Genomic DNA, 16,862 nt, shown 5'->3' on the forward strand with positions numbered 1-16,862 from the left:
TACACTTAAATGGACAAACAATATTAACATACATATAAGTTCTTCCAAATGAACTGCATCCTATTTTATTTTTCTTTAGAGTGCTTAGAATGAAGGTTGCTGTAGTACTGATGGGAGTCAGTGTGGGGTGGGATTTGAGTAGAGTGAAGTGGTTAGTCTTCTACTTTAACAGCATCACTCTGGCTGTGGTGTTGAGAACATATATACAGGAAGTAAGGAAGAAACTGGTAGACTAGTTATTGCTGATCATTGTTTCCCATTGTTGCTATATATTTGACAGTTCATTTAGAAGAGCGTGTATGCATGTTAGTATTGTTTATCCACTTAAGCATATACACCAGGAGTTTGTTATAGGTGTATGCATTGTCTTTTCTTAAACACTCCTTAAAAACTTGTACATAACAACAGGATAACAAGATAAAGACACTAAGAAAAGACTGGCATCCTAATTGGAATAAGCTATCCTCCATGTATGTATAATATGTCAAAATATACTCTACTGTCATGTATATCTAAAAAGAACAAACAGAAATTTTAAAAAGACACTAAGAAAACATTCCTCTAAAGTGAGCAATAGCATTGTGCTAAGAATAGATACTTACAGATTTTGTGACAAAAATTAGAGGAGAACAGAATTTTAGAGTCAATTCTTCTGCATTTCTTTCTTTTTCTTTTTTCTTTTTGCAGCATTGGAGATTGAACCCAGGGCCTTGTGCATGTTAGGCAAGCACTCCACCACTGAGCTATATCCCCAACCCTTTTATTGTTTTATTTTGATATAGGGTCTTGCTAAGTTACTGATGCTGGCTTTGAACTTGTGATCCTCCTGTCTCAGCCTCCTGAGCCACTGAGATTACAGGAATGCACCACTGTGCTCAGTTGGCCTTGAACTTCTGATCTCCCTGCCTCATACTCTGGAGAAGCTGGGCTGATAGACGTAAGCCACTGTGCCATTCACACATCACTCATTTACTCAGTTTCTGGGACAGTTGACACTTTCAGCCCTGAGGACCTCCCTGAATTTGTCTTCCCTTTGTTGGGTAGAAGCAAAAAGGAAGACTCCCTTCATCAGATGCTTTAGCCCTGCATGATCTAGAATGGGAAAGTAAAGCTTTGCACCATCAAAAAGTCTTGCATCTACCCTTCTCAGACACTGGAGGGGATAGCATCAGTGCCAGGCAGCGTAGTGGATGAAGACATAGATTTCAATTCTGCTCGATTGCTAACTAGTTCCTAATGATGGGCAACTTAATTATCTCCCTGGCCCTTGATTTACCCAACTTTAATCAGGGAAAGTTAAGTTACATTTAATGAAAAAACCAGTTGCAGAATAATATGTCAAGTATAGTCTCAATTTTTTTGTTTTAATAACATAAAAGATAAATTATTTACAACTGTGTTGCATGTCACACATATAGGTGTATATATATCCCATATATCCTATATATATATCTCCAAATATATATCATATAGATATCCATAGAGGATATATATACATACACAGATACGTAGGTGCATATATACCTACATTTACATGGAGATACACATATACATATCTGGATAAAGACAAAGAAAGGTCTTAACATAAGTTACTCCAGAGATACAAGCAGAATGCCTGGATCTTTGACCCCTGAGTCTTACTTTGCACTGCTATCAATAATCTGACTGGGCCATGGACTACCCCTTCCCTGAGGTTTGTGGTGGAGGGTGAGCTTCAATCCTACATAATTTCTCACACATGCTAGCAAATAAGGGTCCTGGAATTCTATAAACAGCAGGCATCGAATTTACCCTTTTGGTACCTAAGCTCATACATTCTTCATTTTCTTTTCTTTTTTGGGGGGTGGAGAGGCTACTGGGGATTGAACTCAGGGACACTTGGCCACTGAGCCACATTCGCAGCCCTATTTTGTATTTGATTTAGAGACAGGGTCTCACTGAGTTGTTTAGTGCCTTGATTTTGTTGAGGCTGGCTTTGAACTCATGATCCTCAGGCCTCAGTGTCCCAAGCAGCTGGGATTACAGGCGAGCACTTCTGCACCTGGCCATGCTTCATTTTCAAAAGCATCTCAGTGCTTGCTCTGTAAAAGGGAAGAGTCCCCCGGAGGTGGCAGTCTGGCTGGGCACAATTCAGGAGCCACTTGTCAAAAGAAACGAACTTTATTTTTAGAACACACACACCACACCACACAGCTCCTCAGGAAAAACCCTCAGAGCCCAACTGCCACCACCGCCTTCCCCCAAACCTCTCCACCTTCCCCACTCCTCCTGCTCTTGAGGCTGATTAGCTGGGTCGCTTGGGCAGAGCCAAAAAAAAGTCCCCCAATGAGCAGCTCTGTGGTCTGAAAGGGCGTGGAAACAGCCCAATGAGCATCACCGCAGAGGAGCCAATCAGTTGACAGCTAGAAGTTTGCTGGCAGCTGGAAGTTTGCTGGGGCCCCTTCGGCTGTGGCTCTCAGCAGCAAGCAGCTGGGATTACAGGCGAGCACTTCTGCACCTGGCCATGCTTCATTTTCAAAAGCATCTCAGTGCTTGCTCTGTAAAAGGGAAGAGTACCCTGGAGGTGGCGGGGGTGGGGGGTGTCCCGTGGTGCACAACCTGTGATATGTCCTATTGTTCCTAACTCAAGTTTGTCCATGAACAGAAGAGAATGGGCTCCTCTAGCTACTTCCCTTCTGTCCTGAGTTCCAGATTGCACTAAATATCCACCGGCTAGGCCTTATGAGCTCTTGACACTCACGGTATTGATGTGAAAATGGAGGTGGGGAGTGTTTGCTGGAGAGTGCGACTGGTGGCGCTGAAAGGAGAGATTATTTTCTGTTATTTGTGTTAGAATGATTTTACTTGATAAAATGAGCATATGTCTATAATTTAAAAACCTAGCCAGTAGAGAGAGACACTAAAAGCATCAGCATAGTTTCAAAATGCAAAATATGACCATAAAAAGTGGCATGCTGCCTGGCTGTGCAGGGTCTTCTTATCTATTAGCAGCGCTTGCTCAGGTACTTACGTTTCACTACGCTGGCCCCATTGGTGGTTATAAGATTTAGGCCATTTCTCCAGACTCACTATCAGATTCATAAATTAAATTGAATTTTTAAAGACCCCCCAAATTGAAGTAATTTTAGAAGGAAATTAAAGTTTTGGGGTACCCTGACTGAGAATAAATCTGAACAATTTAAAAAGTAATTGGACTAAAAGCAGACTGTTCGGGCTAAGGGAAAAGAAAACAATATGACTGTGGAATATTCTGGAAAATGTCTGACCTTACAGTCCATCCATCACCCCTCCAGCTTCTTGTCCTTCTGCCTTGACTTTTCAGGATTACATAATTTACAAACCAGCTCTGACCTTGCAACTCTGCATTAAAGGGAGAAGAAAGCAAATGCTTTTCTTACATGCTCTGTGGACCAATCCCAGACATGAGAGTGCATGTGGCTTTTGTATTCCTAACATTCCATTCAGGCAAGCCTCTTTTCCTATTAATGGCCTCTTGAGATATTAGGATAGTATTCTGAAAATGGACCGATTCTCTTCTTAATAAAAGGCGATTGGGTTATCACATCTCATTTTTTTTCTCACAAAGCAACATGCATAGCCATGTAGGGCATTGCTGACTTTCCAGATAGCTTTGGAATGAGATCAATTTTATTCTTGCCTCAAGTTGATTATAGAAATTGCTTGCTTGAACTTTATTTATTTATTTTTTTTTGTACTGGGGATTGAACACAGGGACACTCAACCACTGAGTCACATCCCCATCCCACCCCCTTTTTTGGTATTTTATTTAGAGACAGGGGCTCACTGAGTTGCTTAGTTCCTTGCTAATTTGCTGAGGCTGGCTTTGAACTTGCAGTCCTCCTCCCTCAGCCTCCCCAGCCACATGGATTGTAAACCACATGTGCACCACCATGCCTGGCTTTTTTTTTTTTTTTTTTAATGTGGTGCTGAGGATTAAATCCAGTGCCTCACATGTGCTAGGCAAGCATTCTACCATTGAGCGAAAACCCCAGCCCCTTGCTTGAACTTTAAAAACAAAGAATTAAAAAAAAAATTTTTTTTTCAGTACTAGGGATTGAACTCAGGACTTGATGCCTATTAGGCAAGTGCTCTACCACTGAGCTACTCCCAAACCAGAAATAAAAAATTTTGGAAGTGGAAGGAAGGAAGAAAGAAAGGAAAAGGAGGGAAGAATTTAAAAAGTAAGGGAGGGAGGGAGGGAGGAAAAGAGGGAGGGAAGGAGAAAGGAATAAAAGAGATCTTATTTGACCTATATACTTTGAGAACCAAAAGCACTCTGAAGTTTAAAAAGACCTTTAGTGTAGCCTTCTCAGCACTTTTTTTTTTCCTTTTTTCTTCAGTACTGAGGCCTGAATCCAGGGACATTATATCACTGAGCTACATCCCCATCCTTTTTTATTTTTTGAGACTTTGTCTCACTAAGTTGCTTCGGCTGGCCTCAAACTTGAGATCCTCCTGCCTGAGGCTCCCAAGCCATAGGCATTACAGGTGTGCACCACCATACCTGGTATCAGCTTTTTTTCAAATACTCATTTCCCTGAATTCAATTTCTTACTTTCCTTCTTTTTTCCCAAATTGAAAAACACAATCATGATCGCCACTTAAAAAACATATTTTAAGACTGAGATAGTTACTGAGCTTTTCAGCTACTGAGATTGCTACCAGAGGCAGTCAGTTAATTTGATTCAAGCTGCCCTTGAGACTTTGTGTAGGGAAATGCACTAATGCCATTGAATCGAAAGATGAGGGCATGACTCCAGAAATATGACTGAACCCAAAAGGTCTGCATCTTGTATGGTCCCCACTGCTTGGGTAAAGTAAATCAATAATGAATGTTGTTTTCATTTAGCAAATCTTCTCAAGGGATTTTAAAAAGACCTGTCTTCAAAAATGTGTATATGTGAATTTTAATTCAAATGCCAAGCAATCAACATGGATTATGTAAGCACAGTCTTCCTGTAGTAGAAGTTCAGAAAATTAACATGATGTACTTAGATTGTTACTAAGGCGTCTTAAGAACAGCCTTATCTGTCCTCTCATCTTCCCTTTTATTATTTGAGACACATTTTGGTATAAGTAGTTTCATTTTCTTATCTCTTTTGTATTTTTTTCAAGTTACTGTTTTACATATGACTTATTTACATTGGCTATCATGTTTCCCAAACATCACAAGGCTTATGTTTATGCATTTCAATCTTCTGGGACTTCAAGAAAGAAATTGCTTTCATTGCATTCAATATTCATTCTTTCCATACCAATGAGTTTCTAGGAGACTTTTCACAAGGCTCTTGGAGCCAGTGTGTTTTCCTGAAATTTTATTTTGGAATGATTCAGGACTTGAAAATAGTTGTAAAAAAGAAGTAAGGTAGGCTGGGGTTATGGCTCAGCGGTAGAGCATTCACCTTGCATGTGCAAGGCCCTGGGTTCAATCCTCAGTACCACATAAAAATAAATAAAAGTTATGTACAACTACAAAAAAATAAATATTTTTAAATAAATAAATAAATGGAGTAGGGGAATTGTGACCAACTACAACTAAAAAATAAATATTAAAAAAAGAAATAAAGTAAGAGAGATTAACCTATGGAATAATTTGAAATCATTAAAAATTAGATGGGCTTTAAAAGGTCATGTTCATCCATAAACTTTCTGTAATTAAAAAAAAAATTTAGAACACAGTATTTAAAGTTTTGTTATTTGTTGGATAGGTATTATACAGAGGGTGCACATGTGCTGTAAGACAATGGCCAACTTTTCCAAATCACACCTCAGTTCACATTCCTGGCAGAAATAGTTGGGGAAATCTGTCTTTTATGGGCTACACCTAAAATTATGAAATATCAAGTTTGTTTGTTTGTTTTTTAAAGTATGTGGTTACTGGGGATTGAACTCAGGGCTTTGGGCAAGTACTCTACCACTAAACTATATTCTCAGTCCCCAGTGTCAGGATTTCAAGCTGTTAAAGTGGTGGTTTGATTTCAGCTTACTAATTCCTTTCTTTACTGTCTTATTTAAAAATTCTTCTCTAAAATTTACTCTTCTTTCCTTACAGAGGGATGAATTAAAACAATTAAATTATCCATACATGTGGTCCTTTCAAAGACTTCAAATCCAAGGATTGTTCACAACAAAAAAATAAGCTAAGTAGTATTTTAATAATCTATTCAAATATAAACCTATATATTTCTGCTTTCTCCAATAGAGAAAAATTACTGATAACAAAAAAGCCTGGTTGAAATTTATGTTGAAAGACCCGAGGGGCTTGGGGTGTAGCAGAGAAAGGTGCAAGGTTTCCATCTGCAAAGAGATTTTCGAGTGACCATGACCAGCTAAATTCTACAAACTGAATAAGTTCTAGCAGGAATGAAGACAGTTGATGTCTGTCACTCAAATGGTCACTCCCAAATTATTGAGTCTTAATAATAGGGTCTTTTTAAGATAGTGTTGCCATTTATGATTTGTGTCCTTGATTTACATAAATATGATCATGTTTCATGGATTCTATATACATAAATTTGCTTACTTAGCATAGTTTATGTGCAAGCCCCAAATTATTCTTCATCATGCTTCTGAGGTTATTTGCAAATGTGCACAGAGTTGTGAAAATTTTTTGCTGCCTGACATCCATGTTATCTGCTAAGGTTGAATGAGGCAATGCTGTGCCTTCCTATTCCTGCTCTTGAACTGTGAGTATCCTCTTCAGTATCTACCTAGTGCTACATCTTCCATAGTAACTATGGTTTAGATAGGAAATGTCTCCTAAGATCTCATGTGAAACAATGCAAGAAAGTTTAGAGGTGAAATATTGGTTTATGAGAGTTTTGACCTAATCAGCGCATTAATCCCCTGATAGAGATTAATTGGGTGGGAACTGTAGGCAGGTAGTGGGTGGCTGGAGGAGGTTGGTCATTAGGGTATGACTTTGGGGTAAATATTTTGTCTTTGGTGAGAGAGGAACTCTCTGTGCTTCCTGGTGCCATGTCCTGAGCCACTTTCCTTCACCACACTCTCTGCCATAATGTTCTGCTCCACCTTGGGCCCAAAGCAATGGAATTGGCCATCTATGAGCTGAGACCTCTGAAACTGTGAGACCCAAAATATAACAAAATAAACTTTTTCTTCTTTAATTGCTCTTTTGGTCACAGCAGTGAAAAAGCTAACTAAAACAAAAGTTTTATCCTCTTATTTTTTTCCCCCTGTATTGGGGATGGAAACCAGGGGTGCTCTATCACTGAGCTACACCCCAATCTCTTTTTGTTCTTTTTGTTTTGAGTCATGGTTTTACTAAGTTGCTGAGGCTGGACTTCAGCTTGCAGTCCTCCTGCCTCAACCTCCCATGTTGCTGGGATTACAGGCGTGCGCCACCACACTCAACAGTTTTATGCTTTGTCTCGGTGATTTTGCTCTTTCTAATGCTCCTTAGCAGAGGAAAGTTGTGATGTGACTTCCAGAGAAAATATGTGCATTAATTATTTTTTATAAATAATAGGAATACTTACCCATTTACTGAGAAAATTAAAAGAGAAATCAAAAGTACTGATAATAGTAGCAAAAAGATCATATAGCTACCTCATAAAATTCTCAATTAACAAGATTTTGTTTTATTTGTTTAATCTCTCTTTTCAAACATGATACTAAGAATTACAGATAAAGTAAAAATTCTTCTTGTTCCATTACTTTCCTCCTCAGAGACAACTGCCATGATAAATTTATTGTGCATCATTCATCTAATACTTTTGCATATTTATGCATCTATGAACTAGACATGCTCATAATTAACCTGAAAGTATTTTCTCACCACTTGGTATTTTCCATTCAGCCCTTTGTTTTGGGCATCTGAATAAACATCTGTCTTAGTCTTTTTAATGGCTTTATAGTATTCCACTATACAAATAGTGAGTTTTATCATTCTCCTATTGATGGGTTTTTCAGTTATTCGCAAGTTTTAAAAACCATTTTAAGCAGGGCTGGAATGAGCATCTTTGAATTTGTCTCCTTGTGTACACGTGCAAAAATTACAGTGGCACACACCTGTATTCCCAGCAACACAGGAGGCTGAGGTAGGAGGATTGCAAGTTTGAAATTAGCCTCAGCAACTTAATGAGGCCTTAAGCAACTTAGTGACACCATGTCTCAAAATGAAATACATTGGGTTTGTGGCTCAGTGATAAACATCTCTGGGTTCAATCTCCTGTACCAAAACAATAAATAAACAATTTTTTTTTTCTTAAGCATATGGCAATGCTAGATCAAGGAATATTTTGTTTTACCATATAATTGCCAGTTGACTTCAAATTTGCTTGTAATTTTTATTCTCACACTCAGTCTCTGAGAACTTGGAATGAAATTGCAAAATATCTACGTTTGACTCTCTGGAGATGTTTGTTTGAGTAGAACCAGGCTGGAAATTCCTTGCCTCTTTGAAGGTGGAGAGTGAGCCTCCTTGTCTGTCCTAGAGGCTTCTAGATTTTACCATGTAAGGCTATGAACTAGGTAGCAATTAAAATTGAATTTTAGACACTTTTTAAGATGTGGAAGATGTTCATAGTGCAATGTGAAGTTTAAAAGAAGCAAGACAAAAATTTATTTTATACCAGATCCTAATTTTGTTAATTTGCATGTATTTAGGAAAGGGCAGAAGAAATATTAACAGTAATAACCGTGATTATGAGGTTTTTTGTTTTTCCTTTTTTATTATTTCATTTTCTAAGTTTCTTTAGAAACTGATTTTTGTAATTAGAGGAAGTGAAATGTTAAGATAAACCATGTTAAACAAATGATAAACTTCAAGTCTTTACAAAATTCCCAAACTCCCATATCTAAACGAGTAGAATCAAATAATTACCACCTCTGCTGTTTAGTTTGGAAATAATACATGTTCAGAGGTGGGTCATTACTAGTTATTGTTTCAGTCCCTATTTCTATTCCTACTCCAGTGGTGAGGGGGATGATCATATGAGTCTCAAGGATTCACCTTAATTCCATGTCACCTTTCAAGGTTGAGTATCAAACTGATAACCAAGAACCCATTTTATCAGACTAGCACTGTGAGCTGTAAGAGTGCAAATCTTTCTAGCAAAAACTAGAAATTGTCCATCACTAGAGGACTAACTAAATAAACAACAAACTACTATCAGACATTAAAAAACATTATGCACTCATAATACTGACATGCAAAGATCTACAAGTTATAATTTCAAAAGAAAATCAAATTTGTAAAACATAATTTAAGAGTATGAAACTGTTTCAATCAATATCTATCTATCTACAAACCATGCACATAAATGCACAGAAAATTTTGGTAAGATATTCCTCAAATGATGACTAGTTTCTGAGAACAGAAGCAAGTTTTGACATGTATTAAAAGAGGACTTTAGCTGTGTGGTGACACACATCTGTAATCCTGGCTATTTGGGAGGCTGAGGCAGGAAGATCACTAGTTTGAGGCCAGTTTCAGCAACTTAGCAAGACTGTCACAAAAGTAAAATTTTAAAAAGTGTCTGAGAGTGTGGCTCAGTGGCAGAGAGCTTGCCTAGGATGCATGAGGTCCTGGGCTCAATCCCTAGTACCACACACAAAACCATTCCACCACCATAAAAAAAGTCAAAACAAAGAAAAAGAGGACTTTAACATTTTAATATAGTTTTAAATTTTACAAAGTCATTTATAGTGAAATGTTTGAATTCATAATTATGAAACTTTTACTTTTTTTTTTTTTTTTTTTTTTGGTACTGGGGATTGAACCCAGGGCATGTTACCACTGAGCTGCATCCCAAATCCTTTTTAAATTTTGAGACAGGATCTAACTAAGTTCTTTAGGGACTCATTAATTAGCTGATTCTGGTTTTCAACTTGTGATCCTCCTACCTCAGCCTCCTGAGTCACTTGGATGAGTCAGTGATATGGGCCACTGCACCTGTCTCTAAAAGCTTTTGAAAGAAAAAAAAACACATTTAAAAAAATAATAAAAGTACCTCAAAATCTCACAGAGAATTAGCAAGAGGAAAAGTGTATGAGAGATGAGAAACCAGGCTTAAAATGAGACAGTACTCAGTTGTTAAAAAAATTATTAGTGCCTTTACTTATTAAGACACTTGAAAGATGTCAAGATGACCCTACCTTGTCATTCTAATCTAAGTGATATCTCTCTAATAGGTTGCATAATTGCATAATTTACTTATCCCTCTCTTTGGAGTCTTTTGTGTTCTTTGCTCTGTACCATCTGCCTTTTAAGTGTTGTTTTCTGTTGTCAGAAATGTTCAATATTACTTGCATCTGGACTTCAATCTCTCCATGTGTACTTGTTAGAACTAAAACTTAAAGTGGAATCTATTAACTGTATTTAGCTTTAAGCTGTAGCTACTAAAGAGATTGGTGAATTTCCCACATGTTAAGATTGTTCCTGACTTTTCCCTTTGTTCTGTGAGTTGCAGGAGACAGCTACCTACCTGAGAAAGGCTGCTACTTAACAAGCTTTTCCCTATGTCCCACTTTCTTCCTCTGAACTCTGAGCTGTCTCTGGTATTCAACAACAGTAGAGGTAGTTGTAAAAGTTCCTGGGCCTTTTGGATTAGAAGAGTTTTTTCCAAGCTGAGTCTCAGCCTCTGATTATTTGTTTCCCATAATAAAATTCTTCTGCAGCACTGGCTGCTCAGGACTACCTGAGCCTGACCACTTTATTCTAAGCCATTCAAAAGGACTCAAATCAACTCTTCAGATTTTCTGCTAGTGTCATCTATTTGCCAAGGAGAGCTGACATGTCTACTGAGATTTTGCACATCCCTCCTTACCTCACTCTCTTTTGGCATCCACTAATCTTGGCTGCCTGAAGCTTGCAGCCAAGGTCCCTTAGGAGGTTGGTAATAACTATGCGCTGTTTTATCTATCCTTATTGCCCATTCTGTACTCCCGATCTTTGTGTAACTGTTCCCCTTTTTTCCTTATTACCCGGGTGGGACTCTCCTCCCCTTTTATGCACTGATGATCCTACAACTCAAGCAGAGGTGATCAGAGTCCTACTCATGGTTCATGTATGGGCATATGGAGAGAAAGGCCCCTGTGTCTGGACCTCAGGCAAGAGCTCCCCTAAGCCGTCTTCTTTGCCTGTGGAGCAGCTTGTGTGTTCAATGAAACCAGAAGAAACAGGCAAGGATGCATGATGTAGAAAAAGAGAGAATAAGTCCTGGTGTCATGCTCTTCCATTCTGCAGGCCCTGAGGCCCGGATCCTTTCAGTCATGTGTTTCCCCAGCCTCTTTCCCAGATGTGTGAGTCAATCTGTTTCTTTCCTCCCCTTAGACTGGCTTCAATTGGATGTCCATCTCTTGCAACCTAAAGAGCCCTAATACAGTCATCCCTTACTAAGCTGGGCCATCATTTCCTGTCCCTTCCATGAAGAGTCCAATTTTCAGGTAATGGCTTATTACGCTCTTCCAAATCCTTCCCTAGTTGGACCTATTTCTTAGGGTGCCTTTTCTCAGACTCTTCACTCTGTTTGAAAGGGCAGCTAAGATAATCACAGCTGGTCTAGGTTTCCTTACAGGAAGGGTTCTGCCATTGTTGATCTGAAAAAAAGAGAAATAGTCTGCAGAAAACAGGGGAAAGGGAACCTGTTGTTCCAAGGCAGAAGAGGTAGGGAGAATAGGTAGTGGGGCATTAAAGAAAGGTCTGAGAAATATAAGTTTGCTCAGAGTCACAACATGTTAGGGTATGAACGATGATTGTGTGGATACTGTTCAGGGGCTAGATATTCTGTGGCTTAGCAGCACATATAGATAGCTGGTGGGAGAGAGACTAAACCCAGAAAATCTTCAGAAATATTGAGAACTACTTGCATATGTATGCAGATTTAAGATTCGAAACAATTGAACCAGATAATTACTTGGCAGCCAAATATCAGAAACTTCTCTGGTTTTTATTTTATTTATTTATTTACTATGTGTTACTGGGGATGGAACCCAGGATATCAAATGCTAGACAAGCACTCTTACCACTGAGCTGCATTCCCAGCCCTTTTTATTTTCTTATTTTGAGGCATGGCGTCACTAGTTGCCCAGGCTGACCTCTTACTTGCCTTCCAAGTAGCTGGGATAATAGGCAGGCACCATCATGCCTGATGTGATATCTTCTGTTTTTTTTTTTTAAGACATCTTGTAAAATTTTACTTTAATGTTCTTATAATAGGCTATGTCCTGGTATTAGCTTGAATTTGTTTTTAGGGGCAAGTTCTCTAAGACAGTAACTATATCTATTGATAGGTGAAAGTAAGCTGTTAGGACTAATCCTGTCAGCAGAGAAAAATATAGTATTTACATGACCGATAAATTGTGTGTGTGTGTGTGTGTGTGTGTGTGTGTTTCCTGGGACCAAATCCAGGGCCTTGCATGTTCTAGGCAAGCCCTCTACCACTGAGCTATACCCACAGCCCATGATGAACTCAGTAGCATCCAGAAACCTAAGGCAAGGAGACACATTTGATTCTTTCTAAAGTGGTACAAAGGATAACTGATGTATCTCATGCTATTGTATTGAAGGTATTGAGATAGAAATTTGGGAATAAGGGAAGAAATCCTGAGTCTCAAAGAAAGTGCCCATGAACCACTGAAATGCAAAAAGTGCCCATGAACAATTGCAGCTCCTGAGCAACATGCCCTCTGCCCCTTGCCCTTGTAACATACAAGTGCAGGAAAAACTGGCAGGAAGTTGTGGAGCTCCACCCTGGCTCCATCTCTCATCCAGCCCCTAGCAAACCTCCCCTTGTAAATGTTCACACTCCACACGAGTCCGTTGCTGTCTCTCCCTTTGGAGGTAGCCCCACTTTCTCCATCGAACACACATTCCTTGCTTGGCCCCAAAGGCACTTCTCTTGATATCACCCCCATTGTCCCTTGAATATGTATCTACTTTCCTAAATAAAACTCATTCTATGTCTTTGCTGGTGTGTGTCGAAGTTCTTTCCCTTCATATGTGCCACGAACCCAGGTGGTCCTGAGCTGAGTTCCACCTTCTCTCTAGGAACTGCATGGATCCTTCTTCAGAGACTTGGCCTCTCTCCTGACAGTACCATGCGTCTATTTACAATTTACATTGTCAAGTAAATGTGAACAAGAAGAGGCTAAGAGAGAGGGACTAGAACAGAAGCGCTTTATCCCAGTAAATCTACTGTTGGCTAACACTGGGAAAAACCAATCTGGCTCATGTCCATTGTTTATATATTGTTATACTGTAAAAATATGCAACCACAAATCCCACCATTATGTACAATTAAGGTGCATCAATAAAAATGAAAAATTAATAATAGTAATCATAAAATTTAAAAGTACTGCCCCCTCCAAAAAAACAAAACAAAACAAACAACAACAAAAAACCCCCCAAAACCCAGACAAGTCCCTGAAAATTGAATCAAGTGAGTATGAACAAATGGTTAAGGATTTGTCTTTGGAACATACAAAAAGAGAATATTTGGGATCATAAGAATTTCATGAGAATGATCAAAAGAACATATTATCTTTTCTATCCTTAAATCCAGACTTAGCGGGGTTCAGTAATACTTGAACAGGTTAGCTATTTTTATATGCAGTTCTGTTTTTTATTTTATTTATGCCAAAATTTCCAATTCAAGAAAACCACATCCATGGCAAAAGTTTCCTGTTTCTCTAGGAGCTTAACCAAGCCCTGTTTTCCTGATGTCAAGGGACCTTCAGTTGAAGCAACACAGCACAAGAGGAAACGTTTTTGGCATTACATTAACAGCCTAAAAATATGGTAATGGTGGTATGCTATACTCCCACTCCCAGACACCTTGGCTCTTTTCCTGTTTTTCTTGTGACTCCCTTTTCTTAAATTTAGGTGTATAACAGTGTGGGAAGCTGGAATCTAGAGGAACCATAGTGACTTCGTTTTCTAGCCAAACGGAGGAAGAGCATGCCTGCTTCCCTCGATGCTTCCAGGTGGCTACCTTCCCAGCACCAGGGTAGCTATGAAAGTGGGGGCCACGGAGATTCCAGAGGAGCACCTTGCAGATGTCCAGGCTGACAGCTGGACGCTTCCCGCCAGTGTCCTCCAGGGAAGGCTAGCCTCTGAAATCCCTAGCACTGGCCAACAGAAATAAATTGGATCTACTCCAAAGATCAATCACTTCTCGCTTTAGCGAGGGGGCTGGTTTACTGTTAAGTAAATGTGGGAGTTTGGGAGAGTAAAATATCATGCATAAAGGCATCTGAGTGGAATAGAATGGGCACAGATGGGCTTTGGAAGCAGCAGAAAGCAGTGAGCTCAAATCCAGTCTTCTCCACTTATTAGTGAAAGTATTTATCATTTGTTACAAAGGAGACAAAACGTTTTCACAGGATTCTAAACATTTTAGAATTCCTAAAAATGCCTTTCATTCACTTCTGGAATCTTAAAGTTCTTCTTGTGCACCCTTACCACTGCAAGATTTTCAGCCTCTAAACTACTCTTCACGGTTACTCTCTATACAAACCATTTTGTTATTACATCCTGCCAATTACCATATTTAGAATTTTCTCTTTCCCATGATTAGAAAAATTAGCTCAGTGAGGGCAAAAAGAAAAGACCATGTCATATATCTATTGGAAAAAAAAAATCCTGAGACTAGTTAAATTTAACAAAGTGTTTTTCAACAAGGAAAAGGTTCTATAGCCAGGTATCCTTCTGAACTAAAGATGGTTTGGAACACAGTTTGGTGAGCTATATTTATAACCAGAAAAACAGGAAATGGTCTACAGAGATTGCCTGATTGGGGCAGTTGGGTGTTTGCCTTATTTGGGGCATAATTTGGCAGCCTACAGCCTTGCCTTGACTGAAGATTTAGTTGTTATGATTGGTTGAGGTTTGCTTGCCAGTTACCAGGTTTTATTTTCTTTTTCTGATTCTTTTTTTTTTCTTGGAGTACTAGGGATCAAACTCAGGGTCTTGTGTATGCTAGGTCAGCACTCTATAATATTAGCAGCCCTTTTTATTTATTTATTTTTGAGACAGGGTCTCTCTAGTTGCCCAAGCTGGCCTCAAACTCCCCAGTAGCTCCTCCTGCCTCAGTCTCCCCAGTTTGGGGATTATAGGCATGCAGTAGCACATCCAGTTTACCAGTGTATAATATTCTTTGGAGGATACAGCTTGCTTTCACATTAAGCTAGGGTGCAGTTTGCTGTGTACAGAGACCACTTTGAGCCACATTCTATCACCCAGGTATGAAGCTGGTTTAGACCAATTTAATTCAATTTAACACATCTTCTTTAGCATAGAAAAGTACTTCACTATTGGGATTCTACTGACCATTACAGGATGTTTAGCATCTTTGGACCTTCACCCTCAACACCAATAGTACCTGCCAGTCATGGTGACCCCCTAAAAATGCCTTTAGAAATTTCTAAAGATCTCCATAACCTTTGTCTGAAAACCCCTACCATCATCCATCAGGCCCAAGGTGGTGGTGAAATCTGTGTTCGGTGTATGGTTTTCCTAGCCAACCGGTTCTGCTTGGTGCCATCCATGGAGGGCACGCATTGGGCTTTTTCTGTGGCACTTGGCTGCTGAGCCATGCAGAATGGCTGCTGGTGATGTGATCAATCCAACCCGAGGAGAAGGAACGCATTGGCCAGTTGTCTTTGCCTGGGCCGTTAAGGCAGCCATGGCTGGTCGTCTGATGATAAGGAAATTAGTTGCAGAGAAATTGAATATCCTTTGGAATCATATCCATTTGCAAAGAACTGCAAAAGGAAAACCAGTCCTTGCAAAGGACCCATTGAATTCTTACCCTAATTTCAACTTTAACACCTCTCATCAAGGGGACTATGCACTGTTTGCTGCTGAACCTGAGCTACAAGTTGGAATTGATATAATGAAGACCAGTTTTCCAGGCCAAGGTTCAATTCCAGAGTTCTTTCATATTATGAAAAGAAAGTTTACCAACAAACAATGGGAAACAATAAGAATCAGCTTTAAGGATGAATGGACTCAGCTGGTTATGTTTTATAGGAATTGGGCGCCGAAGGAAAGCTTCATAAAAGCTATTGGTGTTGGACTGGGATTTGAATTGCAGTGGCTTGAATTTGATATATCACCATTAAATTTGGATATAGGCGAAGTTTATAAAGAAACACGTTTGTTCCTGGATGGAGAGGAAGAAAAAGAACGGGCATTTGAGGAAAGCAAAATAGATGAACACCATTTTGTTTCCGTAGCTCTTAGGAAACCTAATGGATCTAGACATGAAGATGTTACTTCCCATGATGATTCTATACCAACCCAGAGGTAGTTTACTATTCTCACCTTTAATGTTTTAATATCATATGCTGTTCCTATAACACCTGAAGATCCTTCTTTTTGGGACTGTTTTTGCTTCACAGAAGAAATTCCAATCCGAAATGGCACAAAGTCATGATATGATTCCCTACATAATAAAGGGAACTGAAAATTATAATCTTCCATATTCACAGAAAAAAATCAATGCCTGATCAAGTTTTATTTCACAAAACTTTTTTTTTTTTTTAACTGAAAACTTTTACTATTCAAAAAGCAGACTTCTGGTATAATATGTTTACCTCTTCCTGTCTGAAATTGCATTGAATTGATAAAAAAAGGCTGGCAGAATTTTACATGTTCATTGTAGAAAAAAATATGGAAAAAGGAAACATTAGGATCCCATCTTTCATAGATAAGCTACTATTTAAACCCTGAGTTATCTTTCCAGATTTTTCTTGGCCATTGCATCCATGTTAACTTTTTTTTTAAATGGGAGCATACTGTTTTGTAAATTTTTTTTTTTTTAAAGAGAGAGAGAGTGAGAGAGAGAGAGAGAGAATTTTTTAAATATTTATTCTTT

The 16,862-nt window shown here is 38.9% G+C and overlaps 1 pseudogene; it reads left to right on the forward strand.

The window, feature by feature from the left end:
• The first annotated feature begins 15,490 nt into the window (after window positions 1-15,490).
• On the forward strand, window positions 15,491-16,421 carry LOC114095031 (L-aminoadipate-semialdehyde dehydrogenase-phosphopantetheinyl transferase pseudogene; annotated as a pseudogene).
• Window positions 16,422-16,862: the final 441 nt, after the last annotated feature.

This window comes from Marmota flaviventris, chromosome 6, assembly GCF_047511675.1.
Source record: "Marmota flaviventris isolate mMarFla1 chromosome 6, mMarFla1.hap1, whole genome shotgun sequence".
NCBI classification, from domain to species: domain Eukaryota; kingdom Metazoa; phylum Chordata; class Mammalia; order Rodentia; family Sciuridae; genus Marmota; species Marmota flaviventris.